The sequence below is a fragment of the Rhinatrema bivittatum genome, chromosome 19 (genome assembly GCF_901001135.1).
Source record: "Rhinatrema bivittatum chromosome 19, aRhiBiv1.1, whole genome shotgun sequence".
Classification (NCBI taxonomy): Eukaryota; Metazoa; Chordata; class Amphibia; order Gymnophiona; family Rhinatrematidae; genus Rhinatrema; species Rhinatrema bivittatum.
The window spans coordinates 8,812,799-8,824,463 of record NC_042633.1 but is presented as its reverse complement, the minus strand read 5'-3'; the positions used below and the strand labels follow the sequence as shown (position 1 = coordinate 8,824,463).

At 42.5% G+C, this 11,665-nt stretch overlaps 1 pseudogene; it reads left to right on the top strand.

The window, feature by feature from the left end:
• Positions 1-723: 723 nt before the first annotated feature.
• LOC115081121 overlaps positions 724-11,665 on the top strand; it is a 126,117-nt pseudogene continuing 115,175 nt past the window's right edge.

The window sequence follows — 11,665 nt, the reverse complement described above, 5'->3', positions numbered from 1 at the left end:
TAGAATTGTTAAAGCCAAAGTGTACCCTCCATGTGAGTTACCATTCTTATGCCATGAAAACTCATGTTTCCACTGTGCCACACGTGCTGCAAGATGCTTCCGAGGGGAAAGTGCACCCACACGGATGAGAATAGGGCCCTGACTGGGACATGGTGTACCATAGAGATGAACGGTGTCATTGCCAAAGGGTACGTAGTTGCACAAATCTTTGAAATCTGGCACTGAACCAAAATCTGATCGCCTATTTACAGAATACATAAACGTGCACCTTTGTCAAAAGCAGGAAGCGTCTGGATTTCCATACTGGTGTAGCGACATTGAAAGCAAAAACAGTGGTGGAAGATTTCTACAAAATGAAGGCGTGCATTTACATGTGGACCAGATTGCCATGAACTCTGCTAAATGCCAAATTGCCAAGCTGTTTTTAAATCACATGTAGGGAAAATTTGGCCAAAGAACAAATCTGCTCACCACGAGCATCGTGAAAGATCCCGATGAGCTCGATATATACTGTCTTCCCCAAAGTATGAGGTGTCATCTTGTGATAGTATCAATGACAATGATACTTGTTTATCCTGGAGATGTTCCAAGGAACAGTACATATCTTCATAGCCTTCTTTAACACAGCTTATTCACATTTAGAGCTGTATCGGCTGCTAGACAGTTTGCAAAAGCATTGCCTGTACCACGACTCAGACTGCATGGCATTTGTCAGCAGTAAAGATGAATAGAACCTCGGGGGATTATTTAGGAGAGCTGACTAGCGAACTCCCTGCAGATGAGTACATCATAGAGCTTGTATTGGTGGTGTCCAAAACCTATGGCTACAGGATGTCAAACAGTGAGACCCTTATGAACGTGAAGGGGATTACTCTAAACTCAGAAAACTGTAAAATGATCAACTTTTGCAGTTTGAAAAAGCTGGTGCTGGACTATGACCCTGAGGTCCCTGAAGACCAGAGGGAAAATATAACTACTCTGCTAAAGGAGATCATGAGGAGCAAATTGGTGTGGCAATTAGGACCTGAGAGCTCAAGAAAACCCAAAGAGTCATTTATGATAAAAGGGTGTTGTGTCCCAGCTTCCGTATGCTACCTTAGGGCTACTGAAGCCATGGAGGTGTACTGGCAATGACATTTTTCCTGTATTCTAGTGGGCCTTCTAATTCCAGAAAGAGTTTCTTTGTGAAAAAAATGTTAGAACACGCCGACTGTATGCCGACCACCCCCCCAACAATATCATTTGGTGCTATTGCTGCTGGCAACCTTTGTATGATGAAATGTCTAAATATCCTTATATTACCTTTATGGACTCTTTATCTGAAACTTTTAATGATGATTATCTGTTTCAAATCAATAACATAAACATGGCTATTGTAGAAGATTTGATGGACTCTGCTTGTAAAAGTGATGAAATTGAGAAAGCATTTACCAAGTACGTGCATCAGAGAAACTTGAGTATTATACATATTGTCCAGAACATTTTCTATTAAGGAAAAATGAGCCATACTATCACTTTAAACACTAAATATATGGTGCTTTTTAAGAATCCTAAAGATAAACTACAAACAACTATACTAGCCATCCAGAAGTAACCCGGAAAGTCATGATTCTTTCTTGAGGCCTTCAAAGCTGCCACTAGAAAACCGAACAGTTACCTCCTAGTGAATTTAAATGCACTGATGGCGGAGATGTGTAGATTGAGGACGGATATCTTTCCCCCTACCTGGCTCATTGTGTACAGTGAAAAAGCACAGAACCCCTATAAAAGGAGGTGACCATTCACCTCAACCGCCACACACAGATGCAGATGGTGCAACACAGAGAGCATGTCTAACTGCCTGAAGATACATTTGTCCCTTTTGAAACTTTTAGTTCACACCCACCATAACAAAAAAAAAGCCATTCTAAGTGTGGCTTCAGATGATTTAGTCGCTCCATTGCAGAAATCACTCTTAGCACTCTGAAAGTCAACATACCTTTGTCACAACATCAGATATGCTTCCTGAAAAGGAGACTGTGGGCCTTAAAGAGTCTGGTGACAAAAAGGTATCACTTAAAAGAAAGAAAAAACTGGTGAGGCAGTCGAGCAGGTTTATCAGTTCCTTGCTGCATTTTGCCTTGCCTCTTATTATGGATCTTCTTGGAATTATAGTACACTGAAAAAATGTACTTAGACCCAAGTCAAGAACTCAAATGTTTGAGACTCCCCTCGGAGAATGTTATAACTAAGGCCACCCACACTCTAGATATTCTGTTGTGCCCATTGGTCGCAGACGGCTGCGCCCTCTGTTGCTCACCTCTATTCTTCTTAATCCATCGACTCTGGGTAAGATGGCTGCCTCTGCCTCTGAATGTCGACCTCCCCGGTGTCCCCGGGACAGCGTGGGCAATTCCATTCACTATTTTGATCCTGGAATCACCTAGGGCACGCGTGCGCCAGCCCTCCTCTTAAGTGCATCATGGAGGGAACCTCGGGGGCGTCTCCTCCGCATGACGTCACTGCCTATGTGTATATAATCTCTCTATTCTCATTTCCTCCTATGAGTTAGCAAGGATTCCCTTTCTGCTTATTTTGCATCGCCACAGATGCTTTTAGCTCTGTGTTCCTGCCTCAGACAACTCAGGTACCCTCTCCTCAGGGGCCTTGCCACGCTCTGACTCTACCCTCTGGGGTTACCTTGTTTTCAGCTTGGACGCCTAAGGTACCCGCTCCTCGGGGACCTTGCCTCATCCCGGTCCTCTGCTCCACAGAGGTTCCTCTCTACAACTGCCTAATGCTATCAGAGTGATTACCCCTGCTCTCCAACCTGTCTCTCTCTCTCACCATCTACAGTGTGGATTCACGGCGTACTCTTCTGCAGACCACTACCAGATCTACCTCTCTCTGGCCTACCACTACAGTGTGGATTCATGGCATACCCCGCTCTGCGGACCACTACCGGATCTACCTCTCTTGGGCCTACCATCTACAGTGTGGATTCACGGCATACCTCGCTCTGCGGGTAACTACCGGATCTGCCTTCTACTTCAACTTGGTGAGAGTATATCTCCACGTTACACATGCTGCTGAGTATTGACGAGACAATATCATCTGGGACCCGCCTCCTCTGTGCAAAGGCTCCTTGCCCGCTCCTCAGGTCATATTCATTGCTTGCTGTACAATAAAGACTCTCTGTACTCTGTGTGTGTCACTACTGGGAGCCAGCCTATTGCAGCAAGTCCCCACAGGGCTCCACCATGTGGGAGGAGTCATCTCTTATTGCGACCAAGGGCCCATGATTCAAGTCAAATTGTTAGGACCGCCAACCATGGCGGTCCGCAACCGGGGCCGGGTGTCATGGCCGCCGGCAGCGGCAGACCGCGACCAGGGTCAGGCTGGCGGCCGCGGCAATAGACTTACCCAAGGTGTCGGGCTTCGTCGGAGGCTCCTGCTGTGGCAGGCAGCCTTCCTTTTTTGCCCTCCCGTGGCCGCTGCCGCTACCAGGTCCGGCTGCATGGTTCCTCGGCCGGGCCGGCTCCTTCCCCTCAGCCTGCTAGGAACCATGCGCGCAGCAGAAGAGAAAATTTAAAGGAGCCATGACAGGAAATTGTCATGGCTCCTCCTGGGACTCCTCCTTCCAGTTCCTGTATTTAAGGCAAGGTCTGATACTCAGACCTTGCCTTGGTATTGAGGCTCTGTGCTTGCTTCCTGTGTTCCATGCTCCTGGATTTGCTCTTCGTCCCGCTTCTGCTTCTCCACTTCATTGGATTGATTCTTTGGCTTCTGACCTTCGGACCGGCGGTGGTGATTTTCTGGTGTTGACTTGGATTGGCTTTAGACCCTTCTCCTGTGTTGCTCCTGGACTGGCCTCAGACCACTCTCCTGTGGTGCCCCTAGATTGGCTTCGGACCACTCTCCCATCTGCTCCTGGACCGGCTCTCGACCTCTCTCTGGACTTCGAGCCCTGGACCGGCTTTGGACTATCCTTCAATGTCTACTCCCGGACTGATTACGACCTGCTGGAGACGCCAGCCATCTGGAACCCACGACCTGTAGGAGGCGCCTGCATCCAGACTATCTTCAGTCTTCAGGGAGTCTCCTAAGTCCCAGCAGCCGTGTCCCTACGGGCTCCTCCTGGGGGGATCACGAGCTTCCAGGGTGAAGCCTTCATCTAACATCTACATCAGCAGGCCTTGCCATCCGACGGTAGTGACCGAAGAGGGTTGATTTCCTTTTTGGTAGCGCTGACTCTACCTCTGAACAGGGGTCCACTTTCTGAATCATAACACAAATTATAACAGATTGCTAACTCCATGGACGGGGCTCAGCTCTCAGCCTTACAGGCCATCCCTGGCCTGGCCCAATGGATCACAGAACAACAGACGTCTCTGGAGACACTAGCCATCACCTTCAATCAGTTGAATGCCAGACTGAACACTCCTTCTACTCCAAATAAGGACACTTCTTCTCAAGTGGTTACTGTTCGAACTGCTGTGCCTCTAACAGCCCCTACACGCTTCTCTGGTGATTCCCTGATGTGTAGGGGCTTCCTTAATCAGTGCTGTATGCACTTCTCGTTGCAACCAAAGTACTTCCCTAATGCTATTTCCAAGACAACGTATATCCTATCGTTACTTGATGGAAGACCCCTGGCCTGGGCTTCACCCCTCTGGGAATGCAACAATCCAGTCCTGAGCAACCTAACTGGGTTTCTGACTCTTTTCAAGTCAGTGTTTGACGACCCCAGCACCTCAGACAGTAACACGATCTACTCTTTTACACCTTCAACAAGGGCGTAAACCTCTACCGGACTATGTTATTGAATTTAAAACACTGTCTTCAGAATTGCACTGGGACTTGGGATGCCTACGCGCTATATTCTTGGAGGGTCTCAACTCCCGTATAAAAGATGAACTAGCGGCTCGCGATTTGCCAGATACCCTTGAATCTCTCATTATTCTAGCTGGGAGAGTTGATCGCTGAATACGTGATCGGACCCAGGAGGCAAAGAGCCCTAAGAAGCATACCTTGGGAGGTACCCACCCTCAAACCATGCATATGGCCTCTACCCAACCTTCTGTACCCAGTGAAGAAGACGAACCATAGCAGCTAGGCCGCAGCCATTTAACCACTAAAGAGAGGCGCTATCGTAAATGGATGGGCCCTCTGCATGTACTGCGGACAATCTGGCCATGCTGTCCAAACCTGTCCCATCTGTCCGGGAAACATGCAGACCTAGGATCCACTGGAGGACTCTTCCTAGGTCTGAATACACCCTCTCCTCCATTATGTCTCCCTGTCTCTCTCATCTCTGGGAGTCTCGAGTTCCAGACACTTGCACTCATGGATTCAGGTGCTGGCGGGAATTTTATTCTGAAGAGATTAGTAGAGCACCTATGGATTCCCACTATGCCCACGGCTACTCCACTGCTGCTGTCTTCAATACATGGTGAGCCTCTACCAGGAAAAGTCTCCCTTACTACGCAGCCCATATGCTTACGCACCGGGGCTTTACACACTGAGACTATTTCCTTTCTGGTCCTTGACAAAGCCATTCACCTCGTTGTGCTCGGCTTACCCTGGCTACAAGAACACACCCCTCAGTTTAACTGGGCTATGCTGGAGCTTTCTAAAGAGAATTGCACCCTTACCATGTATGCCTACCATTCCAGCTCTACCCGGCTTACCGCCTCAATACGCAACCTTTCAGGACATCTTTTCCAAGCAAGCAGCAGACGTCTTACCACCACATAGAATCTTTGATTCTGCTATCAACCTGAAGCCTACTCAGAGCCTCCCAGGGGAAGGGTATACCCCCTCTCATTATCAGAGACTGAGGCCTACATCCAAGAAAACATGCAGAAAGATTTCATCAGACCTTCCAAATCTCCGGCTGGTGATGTTTTTTTTTTTTGTTTTTTTTTTGTTGGAAAGAAGGATGGATCCCTTTGCCCTTGTATTGATTCCAGAAGTCTCAACGAAATTACCATAAAGGATTGCTAACCCCTACCGCTGATTACGGAGCTGTTTGACAGACTCCAGGGGGCCAAGATCTTTAGCAAGCTAGATCTAAAAGGGGCCTACAATCTGGTCCGAATCCGTCATGGGGATGAGTGGAAAAAAAGCCTTTAACACCAGTGACGAACACTTCGAGTACATAGTCATGCCGTTCGACTTGTGCAACGCACCAGCCGTATTTCAAAATATGATGAATGAAATTCTGCGAGACCTGCTGTAACAGTTCGTGGTGGTATATTTAGATAACATCTTAATCTTTTCTCAAGACCTTCAGACGCATCAAGCAGATGTGGTAAAGGTACTACGAAGATTACGAGAGAACCACCTCTACGCAAAACTTGAGAAGTGTGCCTTTCATCAGGAATCCATGCCTTTCCTAGGCTATATTGTTTCCAAAGAAGGGTTCCAGATGGATCCTCATATGACCAAAAGCATCCAAGAGTGGCCTCAACCAACTGGATTAAAGGCATTATGCCGTTTTCTTGGCTTCTGTTAAAGCTTCCTCTGTGCTTATGGCCAGGGACACAAGAACACTCAGACTCAGTAAAAGTATAATGGATATTTATTAGTCAATATAAGTGTTCTCGGGAGATGCCTGGTACTGGGTGCCCTTCATCTTACAATCTGACAAGCAATCTCTCCATATACAGAAAGTGATCCTTGTTTTATAGGTAACATTCAAATACAGGGTAGAAGGTTCTAGGGACTTGCATGACTGCCCAAAGAATCATTTACATTAGTTGTGATGTCAACTGCATGATTAAATCATCGCTAACTATCCCTGATTGGCTTCCCAGGATGTGTAGCCCATTTCCCATGACTTTCTTTGTTCTGGTAAACTTTTACTGGTCAAGACAATCAACACGTCTGTAACTGTGTGGATTACAAACTCCTGAGAATAGTGCCTGAAGCTCCCCTGTGGTTTCTTCTTTGTGACTCTATGAATAGACATCACTTGTCTAGTGCCAGCTTGCCTCCACAGATATCCAGGGACATTCTGTAAGTCACTCAGAGTCCATTCAGCCCAGGCAGGCCAAAGACACGCAGAGGGTTCTGGGAATTTCTCCATTTTGGTTCAGGCATACTTCTCATTTCCCTGTTGTGCCACTTACAAATGGCAAAGTGGCACACCCAAGTACCAGTTCGGAGGACAGAACTGTATGAAGTCATTATGGCAAATGGGCTAAATGTGTAAGCTAAGCTAACCTTGTGTGTGTTATCCCTCTAGATCCCCTCTAAAAGTAAATGAAACTCATAGGCAGACATGCACTCTTGAATTGACAAATAATAACAGCATAACTAAGTTTCACTAGGTAGCCATTAGCTCTATTATTGAGCTATAAGGATACCTGCGTTATAAAAAGGACCTAATTTATAATAGCAAGACCACATATGTTATTTTTCAGAGTCAAGTAATTACACAATAGTGGAGCAACAGGTAAAGGTAAGGAGAACAAAGAGAGACTAGTATGAAAATATTATGTTTCTCATATAATACTAGGTATACTGGGCAAATCTTTACAAGGAATATTGTTATTGTAAACATCTACCCAGGATAATATTCATTACAATGGCAAGCAGGGATATAATCAATGCACGTTACCAGAAAAGTGAAGGACAGCATAAGGACTCATACTATGTTGTGCATACATCCTGTGGGACAAGTTATAAAAGTATTGCAAAAATAAGACATGTTCTGGTCATAGACAGAAATGGGCTTAGGTGAACAGAAGTGTCACACTACCAGAGCACATCTGTGAGCGCTTGTGACTAAACTCTAGGTAAAGCAACCAATAGGTAGTGTTACAGGAAGAAATGCTCAAAAAGGTATATAGGGAAAAATAGAAGGGGCTCACTAAATTCAAGTATATTGGGTACAGAAAAATACTTGTGCAGAAGCAGCAATAGAGCAGAATTTACCTCAAGGGAATATTTGATTTATACCAAGACATATCATACTGTCAAGTGGCCAGCAGTGGGTCAGGGTGTTTGGTTAGTGTGATCAGATTAGCTTTCATAGATTAAAGTAAAAAAGAACATATCAATTAATCATCTCACTGACTCAGCAAGTAAATGCATATACTCATTATAAGGTATAGGACTGCATAATGCTACAAAATACTGGAACTGTAAGGCTACTAAAGACTACCTCAATTCAGACTGTGGTATTAACTTAAAATCTAAATAGTGACAATTTTAAATGTGTACATAACTAAAATATTGACTAGGTGTATCATTTCATATTTTTAGTTATTGACAATCAGTTATCACATATGAAATTAATGTCCATCTGATGAAAAGTGCACAATGACTTCTGTGCATAGGATGGGATGATTTCTGAAGTCAATGATATTTGACGTATGCAGATCTCTCAGCTGGGTGGATTTCTGACATCCGAGCATAGCCTCTCAAATCAGTATTAGATGTATATGTTATTTAAAGCCTAATATAACAAGCAAAACAAATTCAAATTAATCAATGGGACAAATTCTGTCATTGCCTTAGCTCCCTATATCTGCTACAATAATAATCCTTTATTATTGGTAACATGCAATAGTCAGGACCACAAACAACTTAAGTGCTCAGACATTACACAGACACATGCATTTCACTAAACTGACACACAGATTCATTCATTGCATTCTTCAGGTGTCATGACACACACATAACACAAAAAACAGATAACAAGTAACATATTTGAGCTCAAAAAGTAGACAAAAAAGTATTTGGATCGATCCAGAATAAAACAAAAATTAAAATTAAAATGATCTATTTAAAAATGAGAAAATCAAACTGAGGAAAAATATAATCTTCAAGCTTTACAGCTCAAATGGCAAGGAAGGTGTTTTCTTTTTCAATCTGAAAAGATATAAACTCTGGCATACAATAATTAGTTAAAGTGGAATTGCAGTATCATTGAAATTAACATTATGATATATCTTAATTCAGCAAATAGCAGTCAAGCGAATTTCTTCACAAGGTGTGGTGAGTGAACTGTTCTCCATCTGGGATTTAAAAACCCTTTGTGTTCCTTTTCTTAGGTTATAATGGTAGTGCTTTGTAATTCAAAGATTGAAAATCTGCCACCTTTGTTAATCGTCCTACAAATGCACCATCAATACTTGTACCATCAACTCCTTAATTCCTAAAAATGAAACCTGGGACAGACAATTTTGTACTTTGGTAGAATTTATTTTATTTCCTTTCTATGCTCTTTATATAGGCAGTTCTGTAGGGTGCCTTGCACATAGATCCTGTAAATACTGTACTTAATAGATCATTTAGATAATCACAGATGCAACAGTTGGAAGTCTGAAGGTCTTGGACAAGGTTTAAAAAATAGAAGGGCTTCAATTGAAACAGGCACCTATAGAAACTGTTCCTGTCTGTATGTGAAAGTAACATGGCTGAATGCACAACTTTGGAGATTGATATAAAAGAAAGCTCTATTTCCGCGGCTTGTAACAAATCCCTACCTAACAAATTTACTGGATAATCTGGTGCATATAATTTTCATTGTAACTGTATGCTAGTCTTAGCTGTCCTATGTACCAGCTTATTCTGTCCTTCAAAATATCTGTGCTTCTGTCAGGATCAAAACTAACTCCTTATGAAGGGCTAAACACCTCTGCCATTTATCCTTCTTCTAATACTTCCCATCCTTCTAGATTACTGCACCTATTAATTCAATCTGGGAATACCAAGCATCACTTCCACTGGTTCTATATTCCACATCATCTGAAACCTGTTTACCACAGATACTTTCTCAGCATTTATTCTATCTAGAAATACTTTTCCCTCTTTCTGCTTATGTAATTCCTCCAAAAAAAATGAGAAACATTTCTAGCCATAGTTTATTTTCCAGCCCTGGTTACAAAGAACAAAATGGCTGTAGATTTGGAACCCACATGCTGGGCATAGGCCAATGAGACCCATGTAATATCAAATTTAAACATTTAAAGCATAACAGATAATACCAGCTGGGTGTACACAGCTTCTATTTCCCCACAGATTCATGCTGCTGCTGCACTGTTCATAATCCTTTGTGCTCTAGTTTGTATACATTCCTTAACTGCTAATTAACAAGCTTGTTTAGTAATCTCTTGTGCTGCAAAGTCTACATATGTAAGAGAGATTTCTCCTATTCCATTTTCTTAGGTGTACACCCTGAACTGAAATCATTATACAGTACCTAGCCTACTTTCTGCCATATTTGAAAATCTGAAAGGCAATTATTTTATTACTCCTTATGAAGCCCTACTCAGCATGTGTTAGTTTCCTCAACTTGCTTTACATCTATAATTTAAAAATCTTTAGGGATCAACAAAAACATTTTATGCAGGTAATATGCAGCTCTAATGTTATTTGTTAGAAAAGGCTATATCAGATAATTTGGTTGACTAGTTCAGGTACATATTTGGGTCCCTGATGTATTAAGCTTATATCCGATTGAGTATTTCATAATCTAACTGTAGTACTCAGGATTAGAAGCCACAGTACAATACTTCTTAAATACCAAAAAAATGATACCAAGGTAGCTGACATCTTATAGACAAACTGATTTATTGATCTATTTAAAAACTTTTATTGAGGCATTAGTCTAGAAGACGCCACCAGCCTCAGAGTCACTCCTGCTACCACAGAATACCACACCTACATCTCTGGAAGTCTTAAATAATATCATCCCAAACCAAAAGATCTTTAAATGCAGCATCGCCAAATGTTTAAATACTGTACCAATAATAGGAGAAAATGGGTTTTAGTGGCAATGCCAATTTGTAAACCTATGAACACAGGTTGCAATATCATATTCATTTGTTGTCTCTCTCTTGTAAGCTCTCTGCCCAGGTCCTTAGAAAAAGAGACGCTTAATATTTTTGTTCAACCCTCAAGACTTCTGGACATTAAAACAAGCACTATTTTTCACTACCCAAACAAATGATTCTAATTACTAAAAGCTTGTTCTCGTATGTGGTAGGCATACTTTGAGAATATAGAACATAGAGTAGAAATACATTCCTGCCTTCCAGCCTCCTAGAGCTACATCTTCTTCCTATTCTACAATTAAGGAGCACAGATGTGAGTAGTGCTAAAGTTGTGCAAGTGGTCTCATGCATTTTTAAGATGAGATTATAGTGAGGCTCTATGCAAGTGTGATTCAATCTTATATTGTAAATATAGCTCCCAGAATCACTGGTATCTAATAAATAAATCTAAGCAGGTTACAGGGGAAAAATGTACTCCAATTTTTTTCTTTTTCAATTGAAAGTGAGAAGTATTTTTTAGTTTTAATCATATTGAAAAGCTAGAGGCACACAATGGAAGAAAAAAAAAATGCAATATATCTTTTATGTCTGCTCTAAAATCTTTTAAGTTTAGTGTTTGCAAACCCAATATTATGGGCTTCTACCCAAATTCAAAGTTAGCCAGCCAGAGAAAGCTGATGAAACCAAACTTTCTAAAAGATTCTACTAAATTAAATTCACTTACTGTCCACAACTTTAATTCATCCATAGTCTGTATATACCTTTTAAACAAAAGCCAGTCATGTAAACCAATTTTCGCCCACTGTGTCCTATTACCCATATTGGAGCTTTACATCCTCCCGCTTTCTCTTTACCTGTCAACCCAGTTAACTCTCTAGCTCCCAGTGGCCTTTCAAGTG